Source organism: Tenrec ecaudatus (assembly GCF_050624435.1).
Source record: "Tenrec ecaudatus isolate mTenEca1 chromosome 10 unlocalized genomic scaffold, mTenEca1.hap1 SUPER_10_unloc_1, whole genome shotgun sequence".
Classification (NCBI taxonomy): Eukaryota; Metazoa; Chordata; class Mammalia; order Afrosoricida; family Tenrecidae; genus Tenrec; species Tenrec ecaudatus.
The window spans coordinates 4,324,613-4,340,635 of NW_027457623.1; positions in this window are offsets into that span (position 1 = coordinate 4,324,613).

A 16,023-nucleotide genomic window follows, 5' to 3' on the forward strand; every position below is an offset into this window, starting at 1 on the left:
GCTAGGTTACCTACATAGTCCAAGTGCCCGTTCATTAACCTAGATAGTCCAAGTGCCTGCTAGGTTACCTAGACAGTCCAAGTGCCCGCTAGTTAACCTACATAGTCCAAGTGCCCGATAGGGAACCTACATAGTCCAAGTGCCCGCTAGGCAACCTACATAGTCCAAGTGCCAGTTAGTTAACCTAGATAGTCCAAGTGCCCACTAGGGGAGGTACATAGTCCAAGTGCCCGCTAGGTAACCTACATAGTCCAAGTTCCCGATGGTAAACCTAAATAGTCCAAATGCCCGCTAGGGAAACTACATAGTCCAAGTGCCTGCTAGTTAACCTAGATAGTCCAAGTGCCTGTTAGTAAACCTACATAATCCATGGGCCCGCTAGTTAACCTACATAGTCCAAGTGCCCGCTAGGGAAGGTACATAGTCCATGTGCCCGCTAGGTAACCTAGAGAGTGCAAGTGCCCGCTAGTTAACCTACATAGTCCAAGTGCCTGCTAGGTAACCTAGATAGTCCAAGGGTCTGCTAGTTAACCTACATAGTCCAAGTGCCCGCTAGGTAATCTGCATAGTGCAAGTGTCCGCTAGTTAACCTACATAGTCAAAGTGCCCGCTAGTTAACCTAGATAGTCCAAGTGCCCGCTAGGTAACCTACATAGTACAAGTGTCCGCTAGTTAACCTAGATCGTCCAATTGTCCACTAGTTAACCTACATAGTCCAATTGCCCGCTAGGTAACCTAGACAGTCCAATTGCCCGCTAGTTAACCTACATAGTCCAAGTGCCCGATAGGGAACCTACATAATCCAAGGGCTCGCTAGGCAACCTACATAGTCCAATTGCCCGTTAGTTAACCTAGATAGTCCAAGTGCCCGCTAGGTAACCTAGATAGTCCAAGTGCGCGCTAGTTAACCTACATAGTCCAAGTGCCGGTTCATTAACCTAGATAGTCCAAGTGCCTGCTAGGTTACCTAGACAGTCCAAGTGCCCGCTGGTTAACCTACATAGTCCAAGTGCCCGATAGGGAACCTACATAGTCCAAGTGCCCACTAGGCAACCTACATATTCCAAGTGCCAATTAGTTAACCTAGATAGTCCAAGTGCCCACTAGGGGACGTACATAGTCCAAGTGCCCGCTAGGCAACCTACATAGTCCAAGTTCCCGATGGTAACCTAAGTAGTCCAAATGCCCGCCAGGGAAACTACATAGTCCAAGTGCCTGCTAGTTAACCTAGATAGTCCAAGTGCCTGTTAGTAAACCTACATAATCCCTGGGCCCGCTAGTTAACCTACATAGTACAAGTGCCTGCTAGGGAAGGTACATAGTCCATGTGCCCGCTAGGTAACCTAGAGAGTGCAGATGCCCGCTAGTTAACCTACATAGTCCAAGTGCCTGCTAGGTAACCTAGATAGTCCAAGGGTCTGCTAGTTAACCTACATTGTCCAAGTGCCCGCTAGGTAACCTACATAGTGCAAGTGTCCGCTAGTTAACCTACATAGTCAAACTGCCCGCTAGTTAACCTAGATAGTCCAAGTGCCCGCTATGTAACCTACATAGTACAAGTGTCCGCTAGTTAACCTAGATCGTCCAATTATCTGCTAGTTAACCTACATAGTCAAATTGCCCGCTAGGTAACCTAGACAGTCCAAGTGCCCGCTAGTTAACCTACATAGTCCAAGTGCCCGATAGGGAACCTACATAATCCAAGGGCCCGCTAGGCAACCTACATAGTCCAAGTGCCCGTTAGTTAACCTAGATAGTCAAAGTGCCTGCTAGGTAACCTAGATAGTCCAAGTGCACGCTAGTTAACCTAGATATTCCAAGTGCCCGCTAGTTAACCTAGATAGTCCAAGTGCCCACTAGGTAACCTACATATTACAAGTGTCCGCTAGTTAACCTAGATCGTCCAATTGTCCGCTAGTTAACCTACGTAGTACAATTGCCCGCTAGGTAACCTAGACTGTCCAAGTGCCCGCTAGTTAACCTACATAGTCCAAGTGCCTGATAGGGAACCTACATAATCCAAGGGCCCGCTAGGCAACCTACATAGTCCAAGTGCCCGTTAGTTAACCTAGATAGTCAAAGTGCCTGCTAGGTAACCTAGATCGTCCAAGGGCCCCCTAGTTAGCCTACATAGTCCAAGTGCCCGCTAGGTAACCTAGATAGTCCAAGTGCCCGTTCGGTAACCTGATAGTCCAAGTGCCCTTTAGGGAACCTAGATAGTCCAAGGGCCCGCTAGAAAACCTACATAGTCCATGGGCCCGCTAGTTAACCTACATAGTGCAAGTGTCCGCTAGTTAACCTACATATTCCAAGTGCCCCCTAGTTAACCTACATAATCTAAGTTCACGTTAGCTAACCTAGGTAGTCCAAGGGCCCGCTAGTTGACCTACATAATCCAGGTGCCAGCTAGGTAACCTAGATAGTACAAGTGCCCCCGACTAACCTAGATAGTCCAAGTGGCGGCTAGGTAACCTACATAGTCCAATTGCCCATTCGTTAACCTAGATAATCCAAGTGCCCGCTAGGTAACCTAGACAGTCCAAGTGCCCGCTAGTTAACCTACATAATCCAAGTGCCCGCTAGGGAACCTACATAGTCCAAGTGCCCACTAGGCAACCTACATAGTCCTAGTGCCCGATAGGGAAACTAGATAGTCCAAGTGTCCTCTAGTTACCCTACATAGTCCAAGTGCCCGTTAGTTAACCTAGATAGTCAAAGTGCCTGCTAGGTAACCTAGATAGTCCAAGTGCCCGCTAGGTAACCTACATAGTCCAAGTTCCCGCTTGGTAACTTAAATAGTCCAAATGCCCGCTAGGGAAACAACATAGTCCAAGTACCCGCTAGTTAACCTAGATAGTCCAAGTGCCTGCTAGTAAACCTACATAATCCATGGGCCCGCAAGTTAACTTACATAGTGCAAGGGCCCGCTATTTAACCTAGATAGTACAAGTACCCGGTAGTGATCCTTCATAATCCAAGTGCCTGCTAGGTAACCTAGATAGTCCAAGTGCCGCCTGGGATCCTTCATAATCCAAGTGCCTGCTAGGTAACCTAGATAGTCCAAGTGCCCGCTAGTTAACCTAGATAGTCCTCGTGCCCGTTAGTTTACCTAGATAGTCCAAGTGCCCACTAGGGGACGTACATAGTCCAAGTGCCCTCTAGGTAACCTAGATAATCCAAGTGCGTGCTAGGGTATGTACATAGTCCAAGTGCCTGCTAGGTAACCTAGATAGTCCAAGTTCCCGCTAGTTAACCTACATAGTCCACCGGACCGCTAGTTAACCTACATAGTCGAAGGTCTGCTAGTTAACCTAGATAGTCAAAGTGCCCGCTATATAACCTAGACAGCCCAAGTGCCCGCTAGGTTACCTGCATATTCCAAGTGCCCGTTCGTTAACCTATATAGTCGAAGTGCCTGCTAGGTAACCTAGATAGTCCAAGGGCCCGCTAGTTAACCTACGTAGTCCAAGGGCTCACTTGTTAACTTTGATAGTCCAAGTGCCCGCTAGTTAACCTAGATTGTCCAAGTGCCCGCTAGTTAACCTAGATTGTCCAAGTGTCCACTAGGGATCGTTCATAATCCAAGTGCCTGCTAGGTAACCTAGAGAGTCCAAGTGCTCGCTAGTTAACCTAGATAGTCCTAGTGCCCGTTAGTTAACCTAGATAGTCCAATTGCCCACTAGGGGACGTACATAGTCCAAGTGCCCGCTAGGTAACCTAGATAGTCCAAGAGCGCGCTAGGGTATGTACATAGTCCAAGTGCCTGCTAGGAAACCTAGATAGTCCAAGTGCCCGCTATTTAACCTACATAGTCAAATTGCCCGCTAGTTAACTTAAGTAGTACAAATGTCTGATAGGGATCCTACATAGTCCAAGTGCCCGCTAGGTAACCTACATAGTCCAAGTGCCCATTCGTTAACCTAGATAGTCAAAGTGCCCGCTAGGTAACCTAGACTGTCCAAGTGCCCGCTAGGTTACCTACATAGTTCAAGTGCCCGTTCGTTAACCTACATAGTCCAAGTGCCCGCTAGAGAACCTACATAATCCAAGTGCCCGATAGGGAACCTACATAATCCAAGTGCCCGCTAGGGAACCTACACAGTCCATGTGCCGGCTAGGCAACCTACAGAGTCCAAGTGCCCGTTAGTTAACCTAGATAGTCAAAGTGCCTGCTAGTTAACCAAGATAGTCCAAGTGCCCGCTAGGTAACCTACATAGTACAAGGGCCCGCTAGTTGACCTAGATAGTCCAAGTTCCCGCTAGTTAACCTAGATAGTCAAAGTGCCCGCTAGTTAACCTAAGTAGTACAAATGTCTGATAGGCATCCTACATAGTCCAAGTGCCCGCTAGTTAACCTAGATCGTCCAAGTGCACGCTAGTTAACCTACATAGTACAAGGGCCTGCTAGTTGACCTAGATAGTCCAAGTTCCCGCTAGTTAACCTAGATAGTCATAGTGCCCGCTAGTTAACCTAAGTAGTACAAATGTCTGATAGGCATCCTACATAGTCCAAGTACCCGCTAGTTAACCTAGATTGTCCAAGTGCACGCTAGTTAACCTACATAGTCCAAGGGCCCGCTAGTTAACCTATATAGTCCAAGTGCCCGCTAGGGAACCTAAATAGTCCAAGTCCCCGCTAGTTAACCTAGATAGTCCAAGTGCCCGCTAGTTACCCTAGATATTCCAAGTGCCCGCTAGTTAATCAGGATCATCAAAGTGCCCTCTAGTTAACTTACATAGTCCAAAGGCCTGCTAGTTAACCTACATAGAGCAAGGACCCCCTAGTTAACCTTGATAGTCCAAGTGCCCGCTAGTTAACCTACATAGTCCAAGTTCACGCTAGGTAACCTAGACAGTCCAAGTGACCATTAGGTTACCTACATAGTCCAAGTGCCCGTTCGTTAACCTACGTAGTCCAAGTGCCCGCTAGGTAACGTAGATAGCCTAAGTGCCCGCTAGGGAACGTACATAGTCCATGTGCCCGCTAGGTAACCTAGATAGTCCAAGTGCCCGCTAGTTAACCTACATAGTCCAAGTGCATCCTAGGTAAACTACATAGTCCAAGTGCCCACTAGGTAACCTAGACTGTCCAATTACCCCCTTGTTAACCTAGACAGTCCAAGTACCCGATAGGGAAGCTAAATATCCAAGTGCTCGCTAGGGAACCTACATAATCCAAGTGCTCGCTAGGCAACCTACATAGTCGAAGTGCCCGCTAGGTAACCTAGATAGTCCAATTGCCCATTAGCTAACCTAGATAGTCGAAGTGTCCGCTAGTTAACCTTCATAGTCCAAGTGCCCGTTCGTTAACGTAGATAGGCCAAGTGCCTGCTAGGTAACCTAGACAGTCCAAGTGCCCGCTAGGTTACCTACATAGTCCAGGTGCACGTTCATTAAACTAGATAGTCCAAGTGCCCGCTAGTAACCTACATAGTCCAAGGGCCCGCTAGGTAACCTTGATAGTCCAAGTGCCTTCTAGTTAACCTACATAGTCCAAGTGCCCACTAGGTAACCTACATAGTCCAAGTGCCCACTAGGTAACCTAAATAATCCAAATGGCCGCTAGGGAAACTATATAGTCCAAGTGCCCGCTAGTTAACCTAGATAGTTCAAGTGCCCGCTAAGCAACCTACATAGTCCAAGTGCCCGTTCGTTAACCTAGAAGTCCAGGTGCCCGCTAGGTAACCTAGACAGTCCAAGTGCCCGCTAGGTTACCTGTATATTCCAAGTGCCCGTTCGTTAACTTAGATAGTCCAAGTGCCCACTAGGTAACCTGTATAGTCCAAGTGCCTGCTAGGTAACCTAGATAGTCCAAGGGCCCGCTAGTTAACCTACATAGTCCATGGGCTCACTTGTTAACTTTGATAGTCCAAGTGCCCGCTAGTTAACCTAGATTGTCCAAGTGCCCGCTAGTTAACCTAGATTGTCCAAGTGCCCGCTAGGGATCCTTCATAATCCAAGTGCCTTCTAGGTAACCTAGATAGTCCAAGTGCTCGCTAGTTAACCTAGATAGTCCTAGTGCCTGTTAGTTAACCTAGATAGTCCAATTGCCCTCTAGGGGACGTACATAGTCCATGTGCCTGCTAGGAAACATAGATAGTCCAAGTGCCCTCTATTTAACCTACATAGTCATATTTCCCGCTAGTTAACCTAAGTAGTACCAATGTCTGATAGGGATCCTACATAGTCCAAGTCCCGCTAGGTTACCTAGACAGTCCTAGTGCCCGCTAGTTAACCTACATAGTCCAAGTGCCCGATAGGGAACCTACATAATCCAAGTGCCCGATAGGGAACTTACATAATCCAAGTGCCCGCTAGGGAACCTACACAGTCCATGTGCCCGCTAGGCAACCTACATAGTCCAAGTGCCCGTTAGTTAACCTAGATAGACAAAGTGCCTGCTAGTTAACCTAGATACTCCAAGTGCCCGCTAGGTAACCTACATAGTCCAAGTTCCCGCTTGGTAAACTTAATAGTCCAAATGCCCGCTAGGGAAACTACATAGTCCAAGTGCCCACTAGTTAACCTAGATACTCCAAGTGCCTGCTAGCAAACCTACATAATCCATGGGCCAGCTAGTTAACCTACATAGTGCAAGGGCCCGCTAGTTAACCTAGATCGTGCAAGTGTCCACTAGTTAACCTACATAGTCCACGTGTCCGCTAGGTAACCTAGATAGTCCAAGTGCCCGCTAGGGATCCTTCATAATCCAAGTGTCTGCTAGGTAACCTAGATAGTCCAACTGCCCGATAGTTAACCTAGATAGTCCTAGTTCCCTTTAGTAAACCTAGATAGTCCAAGTGCCCGCTAGTTAACCTAGATAGTCCTAGTTCCCATTAGTTAACCTAGATAGTCCAAGTGCCCACTAGGGGACGTACAAAGTCCAAGTGGCCGCTAGTTAACCTACATAGTCCAAGGTCCACTAGTTAACCAAGATAGTCCAAGTGCCCGCTAGGTAACCTACATAGTAGAAGGGCCCGCTAGTTGACCTAGATAGTCCAAGTTCCCGCTAGTTAACCTAGATAGTCAAAGTGTCCGCTAGTTAACCTAAGTAGTACAAATGCCTGATAGGCATCCTACATAGTCCAAGGGCCAGCTAGTTAACCTACATAATCCAAGTCCCCGCTAGGTAACCTAGACAGTCCAAGTGACCATTATGTTACCTACATAGTCCAAGTGCCCGCTGGGTAACCTAGATAGTCCAAGTGCCCGCTAGTTAACCTACATAGTCCAAGTGCCCACTAGGTAACCTAGACAGCCCAATTGCCCGCTAGTTAACCTAGACAGTCCAAGTACCCGATAAGGAACCTACATAGTCCAAGTGCCCGCTGGGAACCTACATAGTCCAAGTGCTCGCTAGGGAACCTACATAGTCCAAGTGCCCGTTAGTTACCCTAGATAGTCCAAATGCCCGTTAGCTAACCTAGATAGTCGACGTGTCCGCTAGTTAACCTACATAGTCCAAGTGCCCGTTAATTAATATAGATAGGCCAAGTGCCCGCTAGGGAAGGTACATAGTCCATGTGCCCGCTAGGTAACCTAGAGAGTGCAAGTGCCCGCTAGTTAACCTACATAGTCCAAGTGCCTGCTAGGTAACCTAGATAGTCCAAATGCCCGTTAGCTAACCTAGATAGTCGAAGTGTCCGCTAGTTAACCTACATAGTCCAAGTGCCCGTTAATTAATATAGATAGGCCAAGTGCCCGCTAGGTAACCTAGACAGTCCAAGTGTCTGCTAGGTTACCTACATAGTCCAAGTGCACGTTCGTTAACCTAGAAAGTCCAATTGCCCGCTGGTAACCTACATTGTCCAAGGGCCCGCTAGGTAACCTTGATAGTCCAAGTGCTTTCTAGTTAACCTACATAGTCCAAGTGCCCGCTAGGTAACCTACATAGTCCAAGTGCCCACTAGGTAACCTATATAATCCAAATGCCCGCTAGGGAAACTACATAGTCCAAGTGCCCGTTAGTTAACCTAGATAGTCCAAATGCCCACTAGGGGACGTGCATAGTCCAAGTGCCCGCTAGGTAACCTAGATAGTCCAAGTGCCCGTTCGTTAACCTAGATACTCCAAGTGCCTGCTAGTAAACCTACATAATCCATGGGCCAGCTAGTTAACCTATATAGTGCAAGTGTCTGCTAGTTAACCTAGATCGTCCAAGTGCCCGCTAGTTAACCTAAGTAGTCCAAATGTCCGATAGGGATCCTACATAGTCCAGATGCCCGCTAGGTACCCTGCATAGTCCAAGTGCCCGTTCGTTAACCTAGATAGTCAAAGTGCCCGCTAGGTAACCTAGACAGTCCAAATGCCCGCTAGGTTACCTACATAGTCCAAGTGCCCGTTCATTAACCTAGATAGTCCAAGTGCCTGCTAGGTTACCTAGACAGTCCAAGTGCCCGCTAGTTAACTAACATAGTCCAAGTGCCCGATAGGGAACCTACATAGTCCAAGTGCCCGCTAGGCAACCTACATAGTCCAAGTGCCAGTTAGTTAACCTAGATAGTCCAAGTGCCCACTAGGGGAGGTACATAGTCCAAGTGCCCGCTAGGTAACCTACATAGTCCAAGTTCCCGATGGTAAACCTAAATAGTCCAAATGCCCGCTAGGGAAACTACATAGTCCAAGTGCCTGCTAGTTAACCTAATAGTCCAAGTGCTTGTTAGTAAACCTACATAATCCATGGGCCCGCTAGTTAACCTACATAGTCCAAGTGCCCGTTAATTAATATAGATAGGCCAAGTGCCCGCTAGGGAAGGTACATAGTCCATGTGCCCGCTAGGTAACCTAGAGAGTGCAAGTGCCCGCTAGTTAACCTACATAGTCCAAGTGCCTGCTAGGTAACCTAGATAGTCCAAGGGTCTGCTAGTTAACCTACATAGTCCAAGTGCCCGCTAGGTAATCTACATAGTCAAAGTGCCCGCTAGTTAACCTAGATAGTCCAAGTGCCCGCTAGGTAACCTACATAGTACAAGTGTCCGCTAGTTAACCTAGATCGTCCAATTGTCCACTAGTTAACCTACATAGTCCAATTGCCCGCTAGGTAACCTAGACAGTCCAATTGCCCGCTAGTTAACCTACATAGTCCAAGTGCCCGATAGGGAACCTACATAACCAAGGGCTCGCTAGGCAACCTACATAGTCCAATTGCCCGTTAGTTAACCTAGATAGTCCAAGTGCCCGCTAGGTAACCTAGATAGTCCAAGTGCGCGCTAGTTAACTTACATAGTCCAAGTGCCCGTTCATTAACCTAGATAGTCCAAGTGCCTGCTAGGTTACCTAGACAGTCCAAGTGCCCGCTGGTTAACCTACATAGTCCAAGTGCCCGATAGGGAACCTACATAGTCCAAGTGCCCACTAGGCAACCTACATATTCCAAGTGCCAATTAGTTAACCTAGATAGTCCAAGTGCCCACTAGGGGACGTACATAGTCCAAGTGCCCGCTAGGCAACCTACATAGTCCAAGTTCCCGATGGTAACCTAAATAGTCCAAATGCCCGCTAGGGAAACTACATAGTCCAAGTGCCTGCTAGTTAACCTAGATAGTCCAAGTGCCTGTTAGTAAACCTACATAATCCATGGGCCCGCTAGTTAACCTACATAGTCCAAGTGCCCGCTAGGGAAGGTACATAGTCCATGTGCCCGCTAGGTAACCTAGAGAGTGCAGATGCCCGCTAGTTAACCTACATAGTCCAAGTGCCTGCTAGGTAACCTAGATAGTCCAAGGGTTTGCTAGTTAACCTACATTGTCCAAGTGCCCGCTAGGTAACCTACATAGTGCAAGTGTCCGCTAGTTAACCTACATAGTCAAACTGCCCGCTAGTTAACCTAGATAGTCCAAGTGCCCGCTAGGTAACCTACATAGTACAAGTGTCCGCTAGTTAACATAGATCGTCCAATTGTCCGCTAGTTAACCTACATAGTCAAATTGCCCGTTAGGTAACCTAGACAGTCCAAGTGCCCGCTAGTTAACCTACATAGTCCAAGTGCCCGATAGGGAACCTACATAATCCAAGGGCCCGCTAGGCAACCTACATAGTCCAAGTGCCCGTTAGTTAACCTAGATAGTCAAAGTGCCTGCTAGGTAACCTAGATAGTCCAAGTGCACGCTAGTTAACCTAGATATTCCAAGTGCCCGCTAGTTAACCTAGATAGTCCAAGTGCCCACTAGGTAACCTACATATTACAAGTGTCCGCTAGTTAACCTAGATCGTCCAATTGTCCGCTAGTTAACCTACGTAGTCCAATTGCCCGCTAGGTAACCTAGACTGTCCAAGTGCCCGCTAGTTAACCTACATAGTCCAAGTGCCTGATAGGGAACCTACATAATCCAAGGGCCCGCTAGGCAACCTACATAGTCCAAGTGCCCTTTAGTTAACCTAGATAGTCAAAGTGCCTGCTAGGTAACCTAGATCGTCCAAGGGCCCCCTAGTTAGCCTACATAGTCCAAGTGCCCGCTAGGTAACCTAGATAGTCCAAGTGCCCGTTCGGTAACCTGATAGTCCAAGTGCCCTTTAGGGAACCTAGATAGTCCAAGGGCCCGCTAGAAAACCTACATAGTCCATGGGCCCGCTAGTTAACCTACATAGTGCAAGTGTCCGCTAGTTAACCTACATATTCCAAGTGCCCCCTAGTTAACCTACATAATCTAAGTTCACGTTAGCTAACCTAGGTAGTCCAAGGGCCCGCTAGTTGACCTACATAGTCCAGGTGCCAGCTAGGTAACCTAGATAGTACAAGTGCCCCCGACTAACCTAGATAGTCCAAGTGGCGGCTAGGTAACCTACATAGTCCAATTGCCCATTCGTTAACCTAGATAATCCAAGTGTCCGCTAGGTAACCTAGACAGTCCAAGTGCCCGCTAGTTAACCTACATAATCCAAGTGCCCGCTAGGGAACCTACATAGTCCAAGTGCCCACTAGGCAACCTACATAGTCCTAGTGCCCAATAGGGAAACTAGATAGTCCAAGTGTCCTCTAGTTACCCTACATAGTCCAAGTGCCCGTTAGTTAACCTAGATAGACAAAGTGCCTGCTAGTTAACCTAGATACTCCAAGTGCCCGCTAGGTAACCTACATAGTCCAAGTTCCCGCTTGGTAAACTTAATAGTCCAAATGCCCGCTAGGGAAACTACATAGTCCAAGTGCCCGCTAGTTAACCTAGATACTCCAAGTGCCTGCTAGTAAACCTACATAATCCATGGGCCAGCTAGTTAACCTACATAGTGCAAGGGCCCGCTAGTTAACCTAGATCGTGCAAGTGTCCGCTAGTTAACCTACATAGTCCACGTGTCCGCTAGGTAACCTAGATAGTCCAAGTGCCCGCTAGGGATCCTTCATAATCCAAGTGTCTGCTAGGTAACCTAGATAGTCCAACTGCCCGATAGTTAACCTAGATAGTCCTAGTTCCCTTTAGTAAACCTAGATAGTCCAAGTGCCCGCTAGTTAACCTAGATAGTCCTAGTTCCCATTAGTTAACCTAGATAGTCCAAGTGCCCACTAGGGGACGTACAAAGTCCAAGTGGCCGCTGGTTAACCTACATAGTCCAAGGTCCACTAGTTAGCCTAGATAGTCCAAGTGACTGCTAGTTAACCTACATAGTAGAAGGGCCCGCTAGTTGACCTAGATAGTCCAAGTTCCCGCTAGTTAACCTAGATAGTCAAAGTGTCTGCTAGTTAACCTAAGTAGTACAAATGCCTGATAGGCATCCTACATAGTCCAAGGGCCAGCTAGTTAACCTACATAATCCAAGTCCCCGCTAGGTAACCTAGACAGTCCAAGTGACCATTATGTTACCTACATAGTCCAAGTGCCCGCTGGGTAACCTAGATAGTCCAAGTGCCCGCTAGTTAACCTACATAGTCCAAGTGCCTGCTAGGTAAACTACATAGTCCAAGTGCCCACTAGGTAACCTAGACAGCCCAATTGCGCGCTAGTTAACCTAGACAGTCCAAGTACCCGATAAGGAACCTACATAGTTCAAGTGCCCGCTGGGAACCTACATAGTCCAAGTGCTCGCTAGGGAACCTACATAGTCCAAGTGCCCGTTAGTTACCCTAGATAGTCCAAATGCCCGTTAGCTAACCTAGATAGTAGACGTGTCCGCTAGTTAACCTACATAGTCCAAGTGCCCGTTAATTAATATAGATAGGCCAAGTGCCCGCTAGGGAAGGTACATAGTCCATGTGCCCGCTAGGTAACCTAGAGAGTGCAAGTGCCCGCTAGTTAACCTACATAGTCCAAGTGCCTGCTAGGTAACCTAGATAGTCCAAATGCCCGTTAGCTAACCTAGATAGTCGAAGTGTCCGCTAGTTAACCTACATAGTCCAAGTGCCCGTTAATTAATATAGATAGGCCAAGTGCCCGCTAGGTAACCTAGACAGTCCAAGTGTCTGCTAGGTTACCTACATAGTCCAAGTGCACGTTCGTTAACCTAGAAAGTCCAATTGCCCGCTGGTAACCTACATTGTCCAAGGGCCCGCTAGGTAACCTTGATAGTCCAAGTGCTTTCTAGTTAACCTACATAGTCCAAGTGCCCGCTAGGTAACCTACATAGTCCAAGTGCCCACTAGGTAACCTATATAATCCAAATGCCCGCTAGGGAAACTACATAGTCCAAGTGCCCGTTAGTTAACCTAGATAGTCCAAATGCCCACTAGGGGACGTGCATAGTCCAAGTGCCCGCTAGGTAACCTAGATAGTCCAAGTGCCCGTTCGTTAACCTAGATACTCCAAGTGCCTGCTAGTAAACCTACATAATCCATGGGCCAGCTAGTTAACCTATATAGTGCAAGTGTCTGCTAGTTAACCTAGATCGTCCAAGTGCCCGCTAGTTAACCTAAGTAATCCAAATGTCCGATAGGGATCCTACATAGTCCAGATGCCCGCTAGGTACCCTGCATAGTCCAAGTGCCCGTTCGTTAACCTAGATAGTCAAAGTGCCCGCTAGGTATCCTAGACAGTCCAAATGCCCGCTAGGTTACCTACATAGTCCAAGTGCCCGTTCATTAACCTAGATAGTCCAAGTGCCTGCTAGGTTACCTAGACAGTCCAAGTGCCCGCTAGTTAACCTACATAGTCCAAGTGCCCGATAGGGAACCTACATAGTCCAAGTGCCCGCTAGGCAACCTACATAGTCCAAGTGCCAGTTAGTTAACCTAGATAGTCCAAGTGCCCACTAGGGGAGGTACATAGTCCAAGTGCCCGCTAGGTAACCTACATAGTCCAAGTTCCCGATGGTAAACCTAAATAGTCCAAATGCCCGCTAGGGAAACTACATAGTCCAAGTGCCTGCTAGTTAACCTACATAGTCAAAGTGCCCGCTAGTTAACCTAGATAGTCCAAGTGCCCGCTAGGTAACCTACATAGTACAAGTGTCCGCTAGTTAACCTAGATCGTCCAATTGTCCACTAGTTAACCTACATAGTCCAATTGCCCGCTAGGTAACCTAGACAGTCCAATTGCCCGCTAGTTAACCTACATAGTCCAAGTGCCCGATAGGGAACCTACATAATCCAAGGGCTCGCTAGGCAACCTACATAGTCCAATTGCCCGTTAGTTAACCTAGATAGTCCAAGTGCCCGCTAGGTAACCTAGATAGTCCAAGTGCGCGCTAGTTAACCTACATAGTCCAAGTGCCCGTTCATTAACCTAGATAGTCCAAGTGCCTGCTAGGTTACCTAGACAGTCCAAGTGCCCGCTGGTTAACCTACATAGTCCAAGTGCCCGATAGGGAACCTACATAGTCCAAGTGCCCACTAGGCAACCTACATATTCCAAGTGCCAATTAGTTAACCTAGATAGTCCAAGTGCCCACTAGGGGATGTACATAGTCCAAGTGCCCGCTAGGCAACCTACATAGTCCAAGTTCCCGATGGTAACCTAAATAGTCCAAATGCCCGCTAGGGAAACTACATAGTCCAAGTGCCTGCTAGTTAACCTAGATAGTCCAAGTGCCTGTTAGTAAACCTACATAATCCATGGGCCCGCTAGTTAACCTACATAGTACAAGTGCCTGCTAGGGAAGGTACATAGTCCATGTGCCCGCTAGGTAACCTAGAGAGTGCAGATGCCCGCTAGTTAACCTACATAGTCCAAGTGCCTGCTAGGTAACCTAGATAGTCCAAGGGTCTGCTAGTTAACCTACATTGTCCAAGTGCCCGCTAGGTAACCTACATAGTGCAAGTGTCCGCTAGTTAACCTACATAGTCAAACTGCCCGCTAGTTAACCTAGATAGTCCAAGTGCCCGCTAGGTAACCTACATAGTACAAGTGTCCGCTAGTTAACCTAGATCGTCCAATTGTCTGCTAGTTAACCTACATAGTCAAATTGCCCGCTAGGTAACCTAGACAGTCCAAGTGCCCGCTAGTTAACCTACATAGTCCAAGTGCCCGATAGGGAACCTACATAATCCAAGGGCCCGCTAGGCAACCTACATAGTCCAAGTGCCCGTTAGTTAACCTAGATAGTCAAAGTGCCTGCTAGGTAACCTAGATAGTCCAAGTGCACGCTAGTTAACCTAGATATTCCAAGTGCCCGCTAGTTAACCTAGATAGTCCAAGTGCCCACTAGGTAACCTACATATTACAAGTGTCCGCTAGTTAACCTAGATCGTCCAATTGTCCGCTAGTTAACCTACGTAGTCCAATTGCCCGCTAGGTAACCTAGACTGTCCAAGTGCCCGCTAGTTAACCTACATAGTCCAAGTGCCTGATAGGGAACCTACATAATCCAAGGGCCCGCTAGGCAACCTACATAGTCCAAGTGCCCGTTAGTTAACCTAGATAGTCAAAGTGCCTGCTAGGTAACCTAGATCGTCCAAGGGCTCCCTAGTTAGCCTACATAGTCCAAGTGCCCGCTAGGTAACCTAGATAGTCCAAGTGCCCGTTCGGTAACCTGATAGTCCAAGTGCCCTTTAGGGAACCTAGATAGTCCAAGGGCCCGCTAGAAAACCTACATAGTCCATGGGCCCGCTAGTTAACCTACATAGTGCAAGTGTCCGCTAGTTAACCTACATATTCCAAGTGCCCCCTAGTTAACCTACATAATCTAAGTTCACGTTAGCTAACCTAGGTAGTCCAAGGGCCCGCTAGTTGACCTACATAATCCAGGTGCCAGCTAGGTAACCTAGATAGTACAAGTGCCCCCGACTAACCTAGATAGTCCAAGTGGCGGCTAGGTAACCTACATAGTCCAATTGCCCATTCGTTAACCTAGATAATCCAAGTGCCCGCTAGGTAACCTAGACAGTCCAAGTGTCCGCTAGTTAACCTACATAATCCAAGTGCCCGCTAGGGAACCTACATAGTCCAAGTGCCCACTAGGCAACCTACATAGTCCTAGTGCCCGATAGGGAAACTAGATAGTCCAAGTGTCCTCTAGTTACCCTACATAGTCCAAGTGCCCGTTAGTTAACCTAGATAGTCAAAGTGCCTGCTAGGTAACCTAGATAGTCCAAGTGCCCGCTAGGTAACCTACATAGTCCAAGTTCCCGCTTGGTAACTTAAATAGTCCAAATGCCCGCTAGGGAAACAACATAGTCCAAGTACCCGCTAGTTAACCTAGATAGTCCAAGTGCCTGCTAGTAAACCTACATAATCCATGGGCCCGCAAGTTAACTTACATAGTGCAAGGGCCCGCTATTTAACCTAGATAGTACAAGTACCCGGTAGTGATCCTTCATAATCCAAGTGCCTGCTAGGTAACCTAGATAGTCCAAGTGCCCGCTAGGGATCCTTCATAATCCAAGTGCCTGCTAGGTAACCTAGATAGTCCAAGTGCCCGCTAGTTAACCTAGATAGTCCTCGTGCCCGTTAGTTAACCTAGATAGTCCAAGTGCCCACTAGGGGACGTACATAGTCCAAGTGCCCTCTAGGTAACCTAGATAATCCAAGTGCGTGCTAGGGTATGTACATAGTCCAAGTGCCTGCTAGGTAACCTAGATAGTCCAAGTTCCCGCTAGTTAACCTACATAGTCCACCGGACCGCTAGTTAACCTACATAGTCGAAGGTCTGCTAGTTAAC